Here is a 21,115-nt window from a genome sequence, read left to right as displayed (position 1 = left end):
GATAGTCTGTGAACCCTTTGCCAACAGGGCCACACCTCAGGCACCTTTGCGCCTTTAGTGTGCCAAAACCTTGCAGGTGGCTCATAAATTTTAGCAAGTGAATGAGTATACGAATAAATGGGCAAGAGAAGATGGGAGGACAAAGTACTTGGAAAAGTATATTCCGGCACTGGAGAATAGAATAATAAACATTAGAATGATGGAGATGATGAAGAGAGATGACACTAATCATAAAACAACCACATTTGGTTTTCTGTACCAGTGCCTTCAGTAAGTACACTATTTACATGAGTTCATTTAATCTTCTCAACATAGGAACATACTCCCTCATTTTACAGATGAGGAAACTCAGGTTAAACAGTATGCCAAGGTCACATGGTTTATTAGTGCATGAAGTAGTCAGGGTTTGAACTCGAACCTGCCTTTCTCTAAAGTTTATCTTCCTTCTTCCCAGCTCTCCCAGGGCTGTGAAGCGGGTCTTTGGCTGGAGCTTTCTATGGAAAGACTGAAACATAAATATCAATTGTGGGCTTGTTAAGACTTGCTCTGTCACATCAATGCTCAAAAAGCCAAGCGAGCACAGAGAGAAGCATCCATAAGACAAAGTCCCGATCATCTAAATGGATATTAGTGGCAGCTTTTGTACTTTGCCTCAGCTAAACAAGCCTTCACCCTGCAGCATGCCGGGATATCAGTGGGAAGGGAGTTAGGATCTGGCATGACAGGAATATTGAAAAAGCCTGACGTGAGTTGGTTATGCCAATTATATTTGACAAACCCCTCCTCCTAATTGTCAGCCACCCACAGTGGGGGATGAGGGTGGTTTTCTCACTTTCATACGTCTCCAACATTCAATGGCTTATAAGTTCAAGAGACCCAATTCCTGTCCTTCCATCACTGTGATGGGCCCCTCTTGTCCCTTCTCCTGTATGATTTTCTGGGTCTGATGAACTATTTGTCCTCAGTGCCTCCAAAGAGCATTTCTGGAAACACAGTTGTTTATAGGAGCTGATTGCCTGAATAGTAGCCTTGGAAAAGTGAGGAATACATCCTGTCAGGATATTTTCTGGTGCAGTAAGAGTTTTTGATTAACTATGGCTTCCCTTGTATCCCACTTACTACCAAGGAGGCCCCCAGCAAACTGATGAACATCTCTAAAACTTAATGTTTCATTTCTACTCATCTTTGTCCAATTATTCTTCCCTTTACTGTTTCTTCTTCTGCTAATAATTGGATTTTTCAAAGGAATTGACCAAGCACCTTCTTGGCCATCAATTTATGGTTATGCAACACTCTGACCCAGAAGTCTTTTGTGAACAATCCCGTGAAACCTTGGGTGGGACCTTCATATGAAGATTAAAAACTGCAAGCTGTCCCTGGAAGACAATACATGGTATCTGGTTTGGAGGCATTGAAAACCATTGTCCAAAAATTTTCCCCAATGAAGCCATATGTTTTTTTCCCTGTCATCATATTTAATTATTTGTGCTCTTACCCAGCTCCAATATTTCCCATATTGCATTGCATTTCATGCCACCGGTTAAAACTGAGATACTGTGCCCTACTCTCTGCTTTGTGATTTGTGTGAAGTCTTCCCAGGCAAAAGCAGCTTTACAGAATTGGTACTTCATACGACCACCTGAGGAATTCTAACCAGGCACTGAAGAAGAACTCCAAATTACTTATCTAGCAAAAGTAACAAGTTTCCATGTTCATTTTCTTAAACATGCATCTTGGAAACCGGATCAGTTAGTAAAATATTTGGTCAAGGTAACAGACTTATAGTGGCTTACACAAATAGGGGTTTGTTTTTCATTCATATCAAGGAGTCCAGAGCCAGGTGGCTGCTGGTATTGGTGATGGCTGGTCCAACATCTCTTTGGTTCGTATGGTCTTTGCCTCATAGTCACAAAATGGCTGCTGTGTACCTGCATGGGAAACTAGTAATGTTCAGCTTCCCTGGGCTCTATAGGAGAGGTAAGCAAGGGCACAAGGCCTGGGAATGATTTTTGAGTCTGTTAGTCTCCACTGTTTGCCATAGGAACTTACAGGAGAAAGAAGCAGAAGTAAAATAAGCACGACGACATTTTATAAAGGCAAGACGGGAGAGTCAAACCCAGTCAGTATCTGACTGTTTCCTTTACCCTGGACAATCTCTAGAAACTCCTCTGCCTTCCATGCAATAGGCTAAATTTAACACTTGCCCATGAATTAAAATGTAAATTTCTGCTCAAATTTTATTTTCCAACATAAAACTTGACACAAATCTATAAAGTAAAATGCATGGTTGAAATAGTAAAACTAAACTGGAAACAATCTTCATGCCTATAAAAAATATAGGGCAATCAAATTCTGAGGCAATCAATGAAATATTATTCAATAGTTAAAAAGAATAAAAAACAATATTGAAAGGTGTTTGCAATCTTGTGTAAACTTTTAAAAGAAGCAAATTTCAAAGTATAACATGCATGCATTGTATTTCTGTAAAATGAAATATTTGTACATACAAAGTCTGACAATTAAGTTCATGAACTTGTTGCAACAACGTTGCTAACCTTTTTTGATATCAGAAGGATTATTCATCATGAATTTGTACCAATTGGACAAACAGTTAACCAAGTTTACTATTTGGAAGTGCTGAAAAGTCTGCGTGAAAAAGTTAGCCAAAAACAACCTGAACTTTTCACCAACAATTCATGGTTCTTGCATCACGACAATGCACCAGCTCACATGGCACTGTCTGTAAGGGAGTTTTTAGCCAGTAAACAAATAACTGTATTGGAACACCCTTCTTACTCACCTGATCTGGCCCCCAATGACTCTTTTCTTTATCCAAAGATAAAGGAAATATTGAAAGGAAGATATTTTGATGACATTAGGACATCAAGTATAATACGACAATTCTGATGGCCCTCCCAGAAAAAGAGTTCCAAAATTGCTTTGAAGGGTGGACTAGGTGCTGGCATCAGTGCATAGCTTCCCAAGGGGAGTACTTTGAAGGTGACCATAGTGATATTCAGCAATGAGGTATGTAGCACTTTTTCTAGGATGAGTTTGCGAACTTAATTGTCCGAGCTTGTACACATATATACATTTTCAATAGACTTGAAAAGGTCTAGAGAGGTAGCACTGAAGTATTTTCAGTTGTTATCATTGAGGAATGGACTTTGCAGGCAGAATCTCAGTTTATAATTATTTTCATATTATTTCAATTTCTTCCAATAAGCATGCAGAACTTGTGTAACAAAAAAGAAATTTTCTTAAAAATGCAAATTTTGACAACCTCTGAGTAACTTGAGCAAAGTAAATTCAGGCCTGTCAATAGATGACTGTGATGTTTTTAACTTTCATTTGAATAAAAAGAATGTAAAATAAAATAAAATAAAATAAAACCTACTCTCTTTTGGAATTATCTTCTGTAGTATCTTTGCATTATTTACATTTGCAGAGAATGTAAATGGAGTAACATTTTGCCCTGCTTAGTTATTAAAATATTTTGGCAAAGTCACTCTTTAGAAACAAGGTAAAAAATGTTTCAAAATACACCATGGGAACATATGTCAATCATAGGGTAAGTAAAATGTATGACTTATCTTTCATCAGATTCAATGACAGTAATTATTTTTAAAGGAATCAACTCCAATTCTCTTCATAGCTGTCATAATGGAGTAACAAGAAAAAATATTCGATAGAACACTCACCTAGAACTGACACCATTTCTCTGACACCTGATTAAAGTCTTGTGAATTAATTTCTTGCCTATCATACTGTTTTTGAACTTGACATTTTTCCAAGGTAAACTTATTATATGGATTTCCTGAACTTTCTTACCTACCACAACCATCTGTTAGAGTGTTGAAGAAAATTACTGATGATAGATATCTGAACTGCATACTTCTGTTTGATAGAAAAATTAGAGCAAGATAAGCTCATGGAACATAGCTACTTTTCTGTAATTCAATAATGCATGTATCCACTGAACATGCTGGCGTGAATTATTCCTTTTCAGAAATCATGTTTTCAGGATAATGTAGAATGATTAGAATTTTTTTTTTTGTCTGAAACTAAGTTACAACCCTTAAACCTCGTTTTTTTGTTTGTTTGTTTTGTTTTTTATAAGTATGTCCCAAATTATCACGTCCAGAGTTCTCTGAATAGAAAAAAAAGTCAAATTGGGGTTCCATTATGATTGAGTTCAGTGTATTTGGCATATCTTCTTTAAGATTTAAATATTTAAATATTTCATGTCTAGAGTTGTATTTGTGTCCATAAAGCAAATTAGAATAACATAAGATTGCTTTGAAAAAAACATTGATCAATAACAAATTTGCCACACTTAATTAATATTTTTTCACTAGACTACAATGTCATTAAACAGAGAAGTGTCTCTCATTCCCCCTTGTTTTATTTTAAAAATTTGTGTTGTTTTAAATTTAGCTCTATCTTAATGAAGGACAAGCACAGGGTCCCATTAAAAGAACAGTAAGAGTTGATTTTTGCTTGTTTTTGCATTTTTGTGTGTGTGTGCTTTGTGGCTATATTAAACAAAATTCAGGTCTTATTAAATAGAAGCCACGAATATAACCAGGCATAATGTTTAAGCACATGATCTAAGAGGTAGCAACCCAGAATTAGTCATAACTATTTATTGTCAGAGAATTTTGAAATGTGCAAGTTGAAGGCCTTTCTATATTCTGCTTCCTTTGAACACTTTGCTGGCAAGTTGGATCTCTATACTGCTTCAAAACATTCACGAAGTTGTTTGATTATTCTGATTCTTTTTTTTCTTCTTTTTCTATTCATTGGGGTGACAATTGTTAGTAAAGTTACATAGATTTCGGGTGTACAATTCTGTATTACGTCATCTATAAATCCCATTGTGTGTTCACCACCCAGAGTCAGTTCTCCTTCCATCACCATATATTTGATCCCCTTTACCCTCATCTCCCACCCCCCTGTTTCTTGACCTGGAAATCAATGCCTGAATCTCTCAAACATGTCGCATGCTCATCAGATTACCTCTGTAATAACAAGAAACAAGCTACGATGTATTATCTGATTACGCAATGGAAAAGAGCAAACCTAAACCAGGTAGTTAAAAGGTAGCATGTTATTCACATTGAAAAATACTCCAAATAAAGTAGAAGTTCTACAGAAACAGCTTAAAGTATAAAGTAGAATTTTCTGATTATAATTCTAATCATAATAACAACACAACTGTTGACTGCTACTTAGTGAGATTCTCTGTGTTCCACAGTGTATTATGTGCTTTACAGATTTTTGAAATCTCATCATTCCGTGAGGTAGGGACCATCATTATCACCATTTCAGAGCTAGGGAGACTATGGCTTAGAGGGGTTGAATGATTCATCCAAGGCCACACAAAGAATGATAGTTTGAATCCATGAATTCATAACTATACTAAAAAGAACACTAAGCATAAAAAAATCTATTGGTCACTGTTAAAGGATACTAGTGAACAAACCCATTATTTTAAAAACTAGAAAATAAAAAGGAAGAATCAATCATTTATCTTGTCTGTTCTTTAAGAATGCTACCAGTAAGTGACCAAACAGTAGATGAGAAGAAGTGTCCGTAACTAAAACTAATAATAAAGAAGAAATGATAGAATTACAATCTGTTATGGACTGAATGCTTGTGTCTCTCCCCCACTCCCCAAATTCATATGTTGAGGGCCTAACTGCCCCTCCCAAGTGTGACTGTAAGGAAGTAATTAGGGTTAAGTGAGGTCATAAGGGTGGGCCCTGATCCCATAAGATTAGTGTACTTATGAGAAGAAACAGCAGATCTCTCTCTGTCTCTCTCTTCCCTTCCCCCCCACCACATACACTCTGTACACTCACTGAGGAAAGGCCATGTGAGCACACAGTGAGGTGGTAGTACCCTATAAGCCAAGAGAAGAGGCCTCAGAATGAAATCTACCTTGTTGACACCTTGATCTTAAACTTCTTAGCCTCTAGACTGTGAGAAATAAATTTCTGTTGTATAAGCCACTGAATCTGTGGTACTTTGTTATGGCAGCGCAAACTGACTAAGACAGAATCCTTAAACACGGATGATTGATGCCACAAAAAAGAGACAACTGTATATTAAGTGTCGCCAAGGGAAGAAGACATCATAAATTTTAACTATTCTTGGCCAAAAGAAAAAATAATATTTTTGAATTTGATCAGAATCTATGTCCAACTGCCAATTTACGAAAAAACAAAAACAAACAAAAAACAGGAGAGGACCATGTAAAATGACACCACAGGGAAGAAATCAGCAAATTCCAGACCCTGAGAAACTCTCTAGGGGAAAACATCTTGCTTATTCAAGAACAACAACAATAAACTACAAAAACATGCAAATGAGAGAGAGAATGAGAGAGAGAGAGAGAGAGAGAAGGGGAGACTGAAAGATAGGAGCTTATAGCTTAAAAGGTTTTATGAGCTATAGCAATCCAATGATAGGTTTTTTTAAAAAATTCAGATTCAAGGAAGCTGTAAAAAAAAATCACGAAATTAAATGAGACATTTGGATATTTGTAGGTATTTGATAGCACTGAATTATTGCTAATTAAAATATTAAATGTGTGATATGGTATTGTGGTGTTTTTGTTTTCAATAGTTTTGAGAAATACATACCAATTTATTTATGGGAGAAATGATATGATACCTGGGGAGAGGGTAAGAATGGAAGTATAAAAGGAACAACATTGGATATGAGTTGATTATTTTTGAAGCTAGGTGATGAAGAAATAGTAGCTCATTACATTATTCTGTGTTTCTTTATATATGTTTAAAATTTTCCATTATTAAAAGTTTTTAAAATTAAGATAATATTATAAACCATTTTAGATGAGTGTATATGTATAGACAAACTTAAAATAGTTTTTTATTTAATAAATATAGGTTTTATGTTTTTAAAAAATTTCTGTAACATGATATTTAAAAATATCTTAACCAAAATTCCTGAGAGGAACACTTTTTAAAGTGAGGATGTCTCATTCTGTTCTATTGTATAATATTGCAGGACTTAGCAGAAAATACATTCTCCATTCTTCAACAAAAATTTTCTTTCTTAATAATCTTTTATTGATTGTTCTAAGAATCCATTTAGTTCTGCCTCATTGTGAGAGAGCAGCCTTTTCTCATTATGTTTTAATGAGATGAAAGATCACTATAGCCTAAAGGACTATATATTCCCTGTGAAGGACATTATTTCCCAGGCAATAAGACAAAAATCTCCACCATCAGTCAGTAATGTCTTTCTATTGATTAAATTCATGAGGTGATAAAATATATTGAATTACTTAATATTTGACATATTGGTTTTAGTTTCTGAGTAGTAATGTTGTCAAGCGAGGTTCATATACACTATAATGATAAGTGTAGACATAAGTATTATCCCATCAACTCCAGCAATGAAGAAGAGACTGCAAATATGGAGCCATCTACTGATTTGTAATGAAAAGCAGAGTGACGAGTGACCTTTTTAAAAACTTTTAGCTTCTGGCTCTCAGATTAAACATATACCACTCTAACACATCCGGCAAGGTTAAAATACTATCAGAGGGCCGGCCCGGTGGCTCAGGCGGTTGGAGCTCCGTGCTCCTAACTCCGAAGGCTGCCAGTTCGATTCCCACATGGGCCAGTGGGCTCTCAACCACAAAGTTGCCTGTTTGATTCCTCAAGTCCCGCAAGGGATGGTGGGCAGCACCCCCTGCAACTAAGATTGAACATGGCACCTTGAGCTGAGCTGCCACTGAGCTCCCGGATGGCTCAGTTGGTTGGAGCATGGGCTCTCAACCACAAGGTTTCCAGTTCGATTCCTCGAGTCCCACAAGGGATGGTGGGCTGCGCCCCCTGCAACTAGCAACAGCAACTGGACCTGGAGCTGAGGCTGCTCCCTCCACAACTAAGATTGAAAGGACAACAACTTGACTTGGAAAAAAGTCCTGGAAGTACGCATTGTTCCCCAATAAAGTCCTGTTTCCCTTCCCCAATTAAAAAAAAAAAAAATCTTAAAAAAAAAAAGCTATCAGAGAGCCACCTTATTTGTGCATGGGAATCAGAGACAATCATGAAGAAATAGTGACATCATTCTAAAAGAAGGAATTTGTATGGGCTACAGAAAATTGGAAGTTGTGGGGAGAGAAACATAAGTGGCAAATGCCTTGCAAATAGTAATTGACCTACAAAAATGTGTTTAATGAATGTGAGGGACAATTCTTCCTCTAAGAGACAAAAAGAAGGCACTTGATAGGGCTCCAGGGAGTTATACTGAGTTGGAAAAGAGTGAAATTGAGGGGTCTCATGTGGAAGGGTTTTAATCTTCTTAGTGAACATAGAAGTAAAATCAAACAATGAGTGGAAGTGAAGAAGAAGAATAGGAATTTGAGGAATCAGGAAAAACATTAAAATGCCTACTGAGGAAGTGAAAGAAATGAACTAAATATGAAAACATCACAAATTACAAAAAGGCATGATGTCATTACATTGCTTTCTTTGCTTGGTTGGAAGCCCTTTTCAGGGCAAAGCCCATCTCTTGGTTACCTCTGTTTCCCCTATACTGCAGGAGTGTTCTCATCATGTCTGTAAATTAGTATTCTCCTCAATGAGTGCAAGAGCAAACCTCCAGCACCTGTCAGACAGGTAAGCTAAAAAGTAGGGAAAATATTAGAGAAAAAGTTATTTGATGAAGGTAAAGACCCACATGACACAACTGTCGTTGGGGTAAACACAGCGCTTAGTTCATAGCAGGCGTTTCATACACTTTGTTCAACTAATGGGTATACATCCCTTATCTCCCTCCAAACAGGGCAGAACCCACAAGTTTATAGCAAAGTACTGAGTGGGGCCCACACAAAGTGGTTCAAATGAGAGTCTAGAAAGAAATAAGTAGAGCTAGAAGTTAAAAAAAAGGCATTTGCATAAAGCGTGAAGTCATATAAGGAAAAGAAGGCAGAAATATTAGGACAAAAATAGATACATAGAGTTATAATTATTGAATAACAGCATTCCAATGTTTGAGATGGACTATTCTAGAAGTTGGAATAGGATGAATTTGTTTGGGGGGAATTTGATAGTGGTCATGTAGGGAAGTCCCAATAGGATGACATGGGTAATATCTGAGGGTTGATGTTTTACCTTTGGAAAGATACTGATGGCTATGGACGTATTCCATAGAAAAATTCTCATCTCCACATACAAGGTCAGACAATTAAATTTGCGAACTCATCCTAGAAAAAGTGCTACATACCTAATTGCTGAATATCACTATGGTCACCTTTGAAGTACTTCCCTTGGGAAGCTGTGCACTGACGCCAGTGCCTAGTCCACCCTTCAAAGCAATTTTGGAACTCTTTCTGGAATGGCCATCAGAGCTGTTGTATTACCCTTGATGTCCTAATGTCATCAAAATGTCTTCCTTTCACTATTTCCTTTATCTTCGGGTAAAGAAAGAAGTCATTGGGGGCCACATCAAGTGAGGAGGGAGGGTTATTTGTTTACTGGCTAAAAACTTCCTCACAGACAGTGCGGTGGAAACTGGTGCATTGTCGTGATGCAAGAGCCATAAATTATTTGTGAAAAGTTCAGGTCGTCTAACTTTTTCACACAGCATTTTCAACACTTCCAAATAGTAAACTTGGTTAACTGTTTGTCCAGTTGGTACGAATTCATAATGAGTAATCCCTCTGATATCAAAAAAGGTTAGCAACATCGTTGCAACAAGTTCACGAACTTAGTTGTCAGGCCTCCTATTCAAACATTGTCATACAGATTCCATAGATTGAGAGACCCCTTGAGGCTCTCTAACAGACCACACTCAGCAATCCAGGGACCTCAGGTTAAGAACCACTGCTCTTAAAGAGAAACACAACTCATCAGGTACCATAGCTGGTGAGAGACCATGATTCCTTCTTAGACCTATCTGTCACATTCATTCAATAATTATGTTTCAGGCAACTACTACGCATTTCCAAGGTATTTTCTAAGTCTAACTCTCACTAAGTTTTCTGAAGCAGTTGGGCTGCTTCTTACCTGAATAAAAATCACTTCACTGAAAAGGTAAACTATAAAATGTTCTACAATACAGTATAAAGACAGTGACTTTATCTTGTTCCTTCAATTCTAGAAGAAAGTGGCAGACTCCTTCTGGGAAACCTACTGGCATATGGCAAACCTCAATGACTATGTGTGCCATTGAATTAGTTTCTAATGGAAAAACCTGGTCTCTGAGGAATGTGGTTATGAAGCAGCAGCCATGGCAGCTGTATGTCTGCAGAGCCGAGGTGCCTGAAAGGGATGGTGGAGTGCAGACTCCACTCATTTCTCTCACAGTCCTGCGTCTAGACGCTGCACACCAGCACACTTCCCTTTACTGGAAACCAAAAGGCACGCCCAAGAGGCTGGTTTGAGATCATCAAAACCTTATCAGGTTTTGATGTCCTTTGCAGAGTTGGTTGGAAATGCATATTTTAAAGGATGTACACTGAAGTATGCAAAGAATAATTTCCCTGCCTAGTGTTTTCATCTCTTCCCGGTCATAATAGATATGAGAAGATATCATCATTTTAGAGACATCTCAGCTCATTTTAGAACAACACTCAATTTAGGAAGGGCACTTTCTATGCCCTCTGTTATCAATGACTCTAGGAAGCTGGTATCCTATGTTCTGGGAATAAGGTGTAACTCAGTGACCGACATTACAGGTTAATGAGTATAAATTCATACCACTAAATTTAGGGTTTTATTTGATATATGACTCTTCCTGGAATAGTCTTTTTATCCAATGCAATTTTATCAGAGGTATATGGACTTTCCTCTTAAAATTAAAAAAAATGAACATCTAAATGTAAATATTTATTGTCCGCCAGGAGTATAGGTGCTGGAGATGATAGATAGCTAGATATCGAGATAGCTGATAGCTAGATAATAAAGATAGATAGATAGATAGATAGATAGATAGATAGATAGATAGATAGATAGATAGATAGATACAGGGATTGATGCTGCTCTCTTGGAGCTTAAACTGTGGTGGGAGCAATAAGCAATAAATTAATAAACAAATACAAAATTATGATAAAGGAAATTAAAGTAAGAGCAGATAGAGAGGTAGAGAATAACACGGGGCCTTCTTAGCTAAGGTGCAGGGACGTTCAGCTCCTGAAAAGGAGCTGGCCTTGGGAACAGTTACGGATGGATGAAGATTCTGAGGAGGGCAAGAGCTTGGCATGTTTGAGGACAGGAAAGGAAGCTACTGCAGTTACAATGGACAGGGGAGAAAACAGTACGTGATGTGTCTTGAGACAAGACCAGGCAAGTCCTGCTGAGGAGCCTGGATTTACCACATAAAATCTGTTTGTTATTCATTTATGACTCACATTATAGTAATTATTAATCAAATACTCATACTCAAAAGAATAAGTAATGTTTAGGGAGCATGTACTAAAGGCAGACCTGGATAAAGTGTTTTCCATGTATTATCTCAAGTGATCTTCCCAACATGCCTACCAGATCGGCACTATCCTGGTTCTACCCTGGGGGAACTGAGACTCATAACATGGTGACTTCTCCAACATCACACAGCAAGTAAGTGGTAAGGTCCGGAGGTGAGCCCTGGATTGTAGACTGCCTGATTTGAGTTCTTAACCAAATCCAGAGACCACTCCTCTTGAATTTCATCCATACCTTGAAGCATTTGAAGACAAGCAGAACCTGCCCTTGGATGAGTCTTAGAGGGACCTGGGCTCCTTTAGATCTCACTTAGCTTTAGCATTGTACTCGGCAGATGCTGGGATGGAATCCAAAATCCTGATAGAACCAGAGGTCTGTGGGGAGAGTATTAGAAGCGATGCTTTAACTGAAGTCCAGAAAAAGGCCAGAAGAGAGATGTAAGAAAGCGTTAGACTTGCTCAAGGAAAAGGAGGAAGCTGCTGCATTTGGCTTTTATTGGTTGATGTAGTTATGTCCCCTGGGAAAAACTGGTAGACAAATGCCAGAGGGAAGTAGGAAGAGCTGGGTAATGTAGAGCTTGCATCATAGGAAGCAGATCTCATTAATAATTATGATTATTATAATGTTCTCATTTCTTGATGCTGCAAGTCCAATGAAACATTGAAAATGAAACAACAAACCCATTTACCTGGGATGACATTAGGACACCAGCTAGCCTCAATGGGAATCTAAAGGCTGTGTTCCTTTTGGGGTGACTCGTAGAACCCATGGGAAAAGCCTCATTTGAGATATGCTCAGCCCAGAGTATCTCCTCTGTCCCATCACCAAAGTAAAAAACCAGAGAGCCATCCTGCGTGCCTTTTTCTTTCATCTCATTCATTCACCTCAGCACCTTGTTTTGCTGGTTCTGCGTCTTTAATGTTGACCATACTGTGTTCCCTTCTCTATTCACCTGTTCCCGCCTTGGTCCAGGCCACCATTATCACTTGCCCAGAGTAACGGTGTGGTCTTTTATCAGCTGTACATGCTTCCCACCTTGCCCTGAAACATTTAGTCTGCATTGTTTTGCAAGGGCGATCTTTCCAGAATAACGTTTGACTGTGCTGCCTGCCTTTCCCCACTTATCACCATTCAATGACCCTCCACTGCCTCTCAGATAAAGTTAAACTTCTTTAGCATGACACACAAGGCCTTCTGCCTCCCTCTCTAGTCTCATCTCTCACTGTCTTCAGTGAACAACAAATTACTTACTATTCTTCACTGCCCCAAACAATCTTTGTCATTCTTTGCCTACAAGCCCTCACATATGCCGCCGTCTTCTCCTAGAGTGCCTTTTCCATCTTTGTGTTTTAAGACTCAGTTCAAATGCCACTTTCTCTATGAAACTATTCTTACATCATCCCTTTATAATGTGGTAGACAGAATAATGTCTCCCCCTCCCCAAAGGGGCCCATGTACTAACCTCCTTCCATGTAATTACCTTATATGGTAAAAGGAACTTGGCAGATGTAATTAAGTTAGGGGCTCTGAGATGGGGAGGTTATTTTGGATTATCTGGGTGGGTCCACTGCAATCATAACTGTCCTTATAAGAGGGAGATAGATATGTCAGTGTCAGAGAAGGAGATTTACGACAGAAGTACGGGGGGAGGGGGGAGAGAGGATTTAAAGACGGCTGAACCAAGTTACTGGTTTTGAAGGTGGAAGAAGAAGCCACAAGCCAAGGAATGAAGGCAGCCTCTAGAAATTGGAAAAATCAGGGGGAAAATATTCTGCCCTAAAGTCTCCAGAAAAAATGCAGCTATGTCGACACTTTGATTTTAAAACTCTCACCTCTAAAACTGTAGGATAAATTTGTGTTATTTTTAGTCACTAAGTTTGTGGTCATTTGTGGTGGTTGTGACAATAGGAAACTAATACACAGTCTCTGTCCCTGCTTCACTCTTCCACAAAGGAAAATCAACCCCTCTGTCTTGAAGCTTCTATTGGACAATTTACACACCTTCTTCTTCTAACAAGAATATAAGCTCTGAGGGTTAAAACCAAGTCCTCTGCATATTTATGCATGAGTACAAGGCTGGACCATTGATGGCCATTCATTCATTCATTTGTTCATTCATTCTCTCATTCAAACATATATTATACTATGTATTGAGTATTTAATATGTACCAGACTGGTATGCTCAGTAAATGTATTGAAGAGCTAAAATAGGCTTTCTACCTTCAAGTAGCTGATAGTTTGATGGAAAAGGTGGACATTAATTAAATAACCTCCAAGTAATTTGAGTTGACTGAGGATGTGTAAAAGTGGATCAAGAGTACTCAGGGTGGGCAGAGGGAATGGAACATACAGAGGCTCTTCGAGAAGATGGAGCATAGTGCATTTGAGAAACTGAGTTGGATGAGGTGTTTGACTAGGGGCATGATGTAAGGCATGATCTGGACAGGCAAAGAGGGACTAGATGTTATAGGTCCTTATGGGGCCTGTTAAGGTCATTGACCTTTAACCTAACAACAATGGGAATTTATTGGAACTTTTTAAGCAGGGGAGCTGGGTTAACAGATATGAATTTAAAAAATGAGCACGTTTGTCACTATATGGAGAGTGGTTTGGAGGAAGACATGGCTGGGCAGAAAAGTGAAAATATCATAGTGAGACTTTTGATGGATGTTGCCATAGAGAGAGGGTAAGAGTGGAGATGGAGAGAAGTAGACAGATCAAGGGATAGTCCAGAATCAAAATTGACAGGATTTAGTGCTGAGTTGGATGTTGTTGGGCAAGAGTGGCTTTGTTGAATGAAGGAACAGAGCATTTTCCTGTAGCTTTACAGTAGAAATCATTTTGCCATGATTAAGAGGCTATAGAGTCCATGTGAAGAACACTGGAGCAGTTCAGAGTTTAGGGACCTACATTTCCATCCTGGCCCCAAAAGTATCAGGCTGTATTAACCTGCTAAATCACATAGCCTTTCTGCTTCTTAAAATGACAAATCTATCTTCATAAAGGGGATAATTAAATAAAATTCAAAATTTAATTCAATGTAATAAGTAAGTTTTCATTGAAGAGCAATTTTGCCCATATTCCATCATATGAGATCTGGAGAATCCAAAAGAAAGAAGTTTAAATTTTTATTTTTAAGAAATCAATCTTAGCTGGAGAAAACAACACTAGTGCACATGATTATTGATATTATTTAAGATAAAACATAATTAATAGCAAAATATATGGTACTGGCTAAATACATAATGGAAAAGCAGGACGGTGAGAAATCATTTTGACTATTGCCTTTTGACTCTGTAGAGAAAGAAGAACTTGGTCTGAGTCCTACATAGGGACCAACATTTGAAAAGCAAAAAGGATGGAGAAAAAATAATGTGAACAAAGGATAGAAGTAATTGTAAAGTTTTGGGGGTCAGTGAAGTGTCTCATTACTGTGAGATGTGAAATTCCAAACTGGTGGATAGTGGAAGTAAATCTAGACAGGTAAATTTGGTGCCAAATCAGAAAGCGGGGCCAGGCAGAGAAGCCTGAGCTTGGTGTAATGAATCTTGTGGAACAAAGAATAGTTCTGAAGGAGGAGAGAAGAGATAGGTAAAGATTAATTGGAAGAGAGTATGATGGGTGTTTTGGATGGAAGAACAATTGGAAGCAAGAAGATCAAGGAGAAATCTCAGTGGTAGGAGAAGAGAGATTGAGAGATACTTCAGAAGGATTCTTATAGAATTTGGTGGTTTGGGCTATAAATAAAGCAGAGAAAGGAGAGTGAACAATGAGTAAAAGGCTTTCAATTAAGTGCCTGGGAAAATGAGTTTTACTGCCGAAATGGGTTACGAGGAAAGGAAGATGATAGTTAGGCCTATGTTGAAGAGGTCTAAGCTCAGGTGAGATTGGGATAATAAAGTGAGCTTGTTCTGGAAATGAAGTAAGAAATCTGGATGCAAGATTTAAGGGATATAGTCATAGAGATGATGGTTGAGTACTGGATAGATTACAAAAATGGCTATAATGCTTTGTAGCTACTCCCATCAAGAGGCAGTGTCTGTTTCTCCAACCCTTGAGTCTGGGATGGCCTCATGACTTGCTTTGACCAACAGAATGTGATGAAAGTGATGTGTATGAGTTCTAAGCCTAAGCCTTGAGAGGCCTTGCAGCGTTCATGCTCACTTTTTTGGAACGTCAAGATTTCCATGAGGATAAGCCCAAGCTAACCTTCTGGATTACAAGAGGTAAGTGGACCAGTCTTCCCCATTTTCCCAACTGCAAGAGAGCTAACCCCTAGACAGAGAGTCACCCTATTATCCAGAAAATTATCACAGATGTATCATGAGTGAGCTCAGTCAAGACCAGCAGATGTACTATCCAGCTGAGTTCAGGCCAAATTGCTTCTCAGAGACTCATGAACTACATAAATAATGTGGTTTCAAGCCATTAAGTTTTGGAGTGATTTTGTATGCAGCAAAAACTAACTGATACATAAACTTCAGGAGACAGGGAGAGAGAATTAAGAAATAGAAAAGCAGAGGGCAATGCTAAGTAAATCACATAAACTCAAGGAAAAAATAAGCTAGTTAGTAGATTTTGCTAGACTTTATTAATGCATCAATTAAATTACCTTATCATATAGCAAAAACAAAGTTTTAGTGGCCCCAATACTCTGATTTTTACAAAAGGTGCATGCATAACTAGGGTTAGGAGCAGACAGGTAAGAAAAAAAATTCATTGAGGATCTTAAAAGGAGAAATTGCTTTGTAAGAAGTGGGTTGAAAATTCCACCACTTAGAGTGAACAAAGGCAAGAGGAGAAAGTCAATACCAAATGCATCGTGTCTGATGTTATCAGTAATACCCAAAGCATCATCCGGGGTAAGGTAGTTACGTAAACTTCTATGTCTCAGGTAGGAACCCAGCCCAGTCAGGAGTCTTCTGCCTCCCTGGACCAATGCTTGCTAAATATTCAATGTGTCCCTGGTATGGTTTGAGTTCTGTAAGCATGTACAGTTCTTCAGGAGACCTTTTCCCGCTTTCTTAGGTAATACATTAGCATTTGCCCCACTGAGATTTTTGACCCTTTATTAAATACAGGAGTTTAATGACTCTTTTCTGCAGTGTGTGTGTGTGTGTGTGTGTGTGTGTGTGTGTGTTTTCAATTCTTCCTGTTTTCTAGATAATAAAGTCAGTTTGTTAGATGTCGAAGCACCTGAGGCTCTCTTCAATCTCATTTTGACCTAATTTATTTTAGCAGATGTCAGGAACATCAGCAAAGAGTTCATTAAAATGCGCTTTCTGTGCTTCTCATGCTATGCCTCTTCGTGAGGTCTTAGATGTCCTTAAGTTCTAGGGGGGAAACAATGACCTGTTAAGACCTTAAGGAAGAAAAATAAAATAATAAAGGGTCACTCTTAATGGAAATATCAATTCAGTAGAATGGAGTTACTAAAATAAAAAACATAACAGGTTGCAGTTGAAAACAATCCTTGGGAAGTCAGAATTTAACTCAAAGAGAAAGCCCTGAGTTAACCAGGAAGCGAATTCTTACCTTGGCAGAGGAAACAAAAGAGGGCTCTGAGAATGTGTCATAGCCTCAGATAACTCCCTAAGTGGTACTTAGAGGCAAGCTCGAGAAGGTATTCTTAGCCTGGAGAGTGATGAGCCCATATAGGGAGGAACCAGCAAAGGCACCAGGCTATGAACAATTCCCGCCTTCACACCCCCCTGGGCTGCCCCTGCAAAACAGGCCAGGGGATGCACTGTGGAGGGGACTTCAGCAGAGAAGGGCGCGTCCAGGGTCTACTGACTCTAGCAGAAAATAAAAGGCAGTTTTTGTTGGTATTTGTGTTTGGTCTTCATTCGAAGTGAATGGATCCAATCTTTAGAAAGGCTGAGAGGGATCCTAGGATGGATTTGAGGAAAAAGACTTCAAGGTATAGAGAACAAACAAAAAACTCAAAGAGAAATTGGCCAGATAGAGAGTGGGGTCACCAGGAGGATAGGGACAAGCAGCAAGACCTTAGGGAAAGAACTATAATCCAGGATGAGATCTACTCCTTCCCAAACAGCACGTGCAATGGTTAAAACTGCAGGGGAATTTAGAGTAAAATGCTTAAAAAGCCCATTCTAAGACTTAAAGTTGCTTTGGAAAATTCCATAATAGCCTAATAGGTTTCTTCTTCATATGTATGTATGTATGTATGTATGTATGTATGTATGTATGTATGTATCTATCTATCTATCTATCTATCTATCTATCTATACCGGGGGTGCCAAAAAAATGTATACACATGACTTGTATTTATCTTTTGTTATCAGTGTATATTATTACAATTTTAACAGTTTTTTCCTTTCTTAAAATGTGTCTACATTTTTTTGATAACCTCTGTATATACACACACACAGTTGTTTTGAAGCTGATGCTTCACACCTCATATATTCCATTTGCCACTGTATTATTTCTTCTGCTTTCATCCTCAGTACCATCATATTTAGACAATGGTAATAGCTTAAACATAAAATAAACCCAACAAGTCCTCACAATACAAAGGTAACATCACACAGTTTTCACTGCCCTGGAGCCCTGACCTTTCTTTACGAGGCTTTTTAGGGATTGTCAAACAAGGAGAGGTTCTATGGCAGAGCCCATGTTGAATTTGGGAGAGAAGACCTGAGTTTAGTCTTCGCGTCACCACTGACCAGAGGTAAATCTCTGGTCAATTAAAAACAGTCTTTCTGAGCCATAGTTTCCTTCATTTGATGGTGAAGTCAATATACAATTAATCTGTTTGTTTCCTGAAGTTAATAATAGTATTACATGGAATGATCCATGAACCTGCAATTGTGGAACATTCTGTGGGAAGATGAAAATGTGGTACCAGTAGGCTATCAAGCTTGGAATCCATTTTAATTTTTCATATAGGGTGACACTTCATTTTAAAGAAAACCTAGAGAGAAAATCCTAAAATTTGCAAAGATGAAAACTACTTGGTTAACACTTTCAAAACTTTTTGGTAGGTTTTCCTTGATAAAAATGCTATTTAATTCAATTTATAAAAATGCGTTTGAAAGAATGGTCCATCTCCTCTACCACATTTATATTTCTCCATAGCTCTTACTACCATATAACATTTTCCTTTATTTATTTATTGTCCCTATCTTCACCTCTCTGAGTAACATATAACACTGATGCATTCTCAATACCTAGGAAAGTTGCGAGCACTTAGTAGAATCTAAAATAAAAATTGGTTGAATGAATAATGACAAGGTCTACATGCTAAATGAAATAAAAATTACTTTTAAAATATTCAAAGTTGGTTTTTATTTACAGCAACTGATTTATAATTCCATGATTATGTCATGATAATAGTGATAATTTGAGAGTAATGATTTTATAAAATTTCATTTGGCTTCATAATCAATAATAGTAATTATGATTGATTTAGTTATAGTATTATGTGCTACATAGTTATATACACTGTTGAGAACCCTACAACAGACCCACCTTCCCCCCAATGCTAAAAATTCTTTCTTCATTTAGCAGACAAGAAAATTTGGGTTCAAAATGTAAATTAATTAAAAGTCACACAGCTAGTGGGAAATGGGAACCTGAATTTGAACCCAAGGTGTGGATGGATCCAGGGTACACATTCCACAGTGATAGTCCCTCCCAGAAGGGAATCAGTTAAATGTAAAAATTAAATGTGATTTAATGTTTCTCTGATAATGCATCCTTGTTCTGGATAAATACTTTAGGAAAGTTATTCAATTCTAATCTGACAGTCATTTTCTCTTGATGTTTGGAAGAACATTATGACACTAGGACATTATTACACTATATTTTGGCACTTAGTGGTGTTACAAGAAGTCTGTTTTCAATCTACATATCATTTTTCCTAAATTCCTCAGGGGATTCTGGTGTAGGTGGTCCATGGACTGCATGAGAAACTGATTCTGGAGGTGACAGACTCAGAGTTTCTACAGAATTTTCCTTCCCAACAGCTCTAGGCTCTTCTGCAGGGGGTACCCTTAATTGCACCCATGAGGAGGATGGAGGTCATCCCCACTGAAGAGGCAGAGTGAAGAAAATGTGGGGATGTTGAGCAACTGGTCAGTGAGCATCACAACCAGGGCTGGAAGCCCAATCTTTTAACTCCTTCTAGAGTTATGCTTCTAAAACTTAACTCTGCCTGTCAATCAGCTGGAGATCATCTCAATGTAGATTCAGATACTCAGTAGGTGTGGAGTGGAGCTAGAGACTCTGCATTTCTAACATGCTCCCAGGTGATGCCGTGCTGGCTCTCAGTCCACTCTTTGAGTAAGAAGCTGTAGCAGGCACTGCTTGTCTCCCTTGAAATATGCTTCACGGTTAAAGATTTGGTTCTCTTGGGCGCATAGAGTTCCATTTTCCCCCGAAGGGATCACTGCAGTTCTTACTCAGATACCTATTAAAATCATCCGCTTTTCTCCCATTCTACCAGTATTTTTCAGAATATGACCCAAATCAGGAGTGTCTAATCAGCTTTCACAAGTTAACATAGTGTGTGAGAGCCTGGGCTTAGGGTCATACACACCGATGCTACAGTCTCACAATCACCACTAACAAACCGTGTGACTTTGCACAAGTGGTTCTGGCTGTCTACATCTTCTTCCTCCCATTCTTAAAATAATCCAATGATCCCTCATGCTGTTGTGAAGGTACAGACCACAGTGAGGTGCCAGAGCACAGTGCCTGGTAAACTGCCAGCGCTGCATAAATGTCAGCTACCTGAACTCTTAGCATCTTGTCCTGCTGTGTGACCCTCGTTCCAGTATTCCTAGATTTATTAAAAGGTTCCATGCCCTTCAGGATTTTATGGGCTCCAATCCTTTGCTCTTCTGATTCCCTCGAAGAGTTGTTGGGATTAAATGAATTAATATGCATCAAATACTTGGAACTGTGCCTGTCACGTAATTAGTACCCATGATGGCTTAGCTTTTACTTTAGCACTTACTGCAATGATAATTAAATCACTTTTGAGGGATTTTTAAGTCGACTGTTTGTTACTCCATTAGACTACAAATCTTATGAAAGTAGGGACTATATCTGGTGTAGACATCTCTGCACCCCAGATCTTTACACTGGGCCTGGGACACAGTTACTACTCAGTAATACAGTCAAATATGTAAATGAATGAACATACGAATAAATCAATGACTGCCTGAATGAGCAACATTCTTGCCTTCCTGAAGAGATCCTCAGGAAAAAAAAGTTTGAGAAACACTCTCTTAGAGTATAGAAGGAGTGGAGGGGGAGAAAAAACTGATATTGGGGAACTAACTGATCTGGGGGAGGTTTAGAGGGCTGTCTTCCAAATCCCCCAGAGGATGAGTAGTTCATAAATACCAGTCAGAGGGAAGAAGTAAGCCAAGGGGAAGACGTCTGGGAGAGGCTGCCAGCAGATAACGGTCTTGGAAAAACTATGAGCTAACCAAGTGTTCTGAACAGATGTGTCAGGAAATGCTTTGAGGTAAATAAAATACAAGAAACGAGGAACCTTTGAATTCCCTGCATCGGGAGCTAATGAAGAACCCATGGCAGGCAGTGAGAAGCTTTCCCTGAGCCGCAGTCCTCAGGTAGGAAAAAAAATCAGGATCTGCCAATTCCCCCAAGGAGTTTCTGGGGTC

General features: G+C 38.5%; 1 protein-coding gene across 4 annotated transcripts in view; it reads right to left on the bottom strand.

Annotated features, from left to right (window-relative positions):
* SYNPR (synaptoporin) overlaps positions 1 to 21,115 on the bottom strand; it is a 300,598-nt gene that overhangs the window by 132,297 nt on the left and 147,186 nt on the right. The window lies entirely within an intron of this gene.

The sequence above is a fragment of the Rhinolophus sinicus genome, linkage group LG10 (assembly GCF_036562045.2).
Source record: "Rhinolophus sinicus isolate RSC01 linkage group LG10, ASM3656204v1, whole genome shotgun sequence".
NCBI lineage: Eukaryota > Metazoa > Chordata > Mammalia > Chiroptera > Rhinolophidae > Rhinolophus > Rhinolophus sinicus.
Note: the sequence above shows the minus strand (reverse complement) of the source record. Positions and strands in the feature narration are given on the sequence as shown.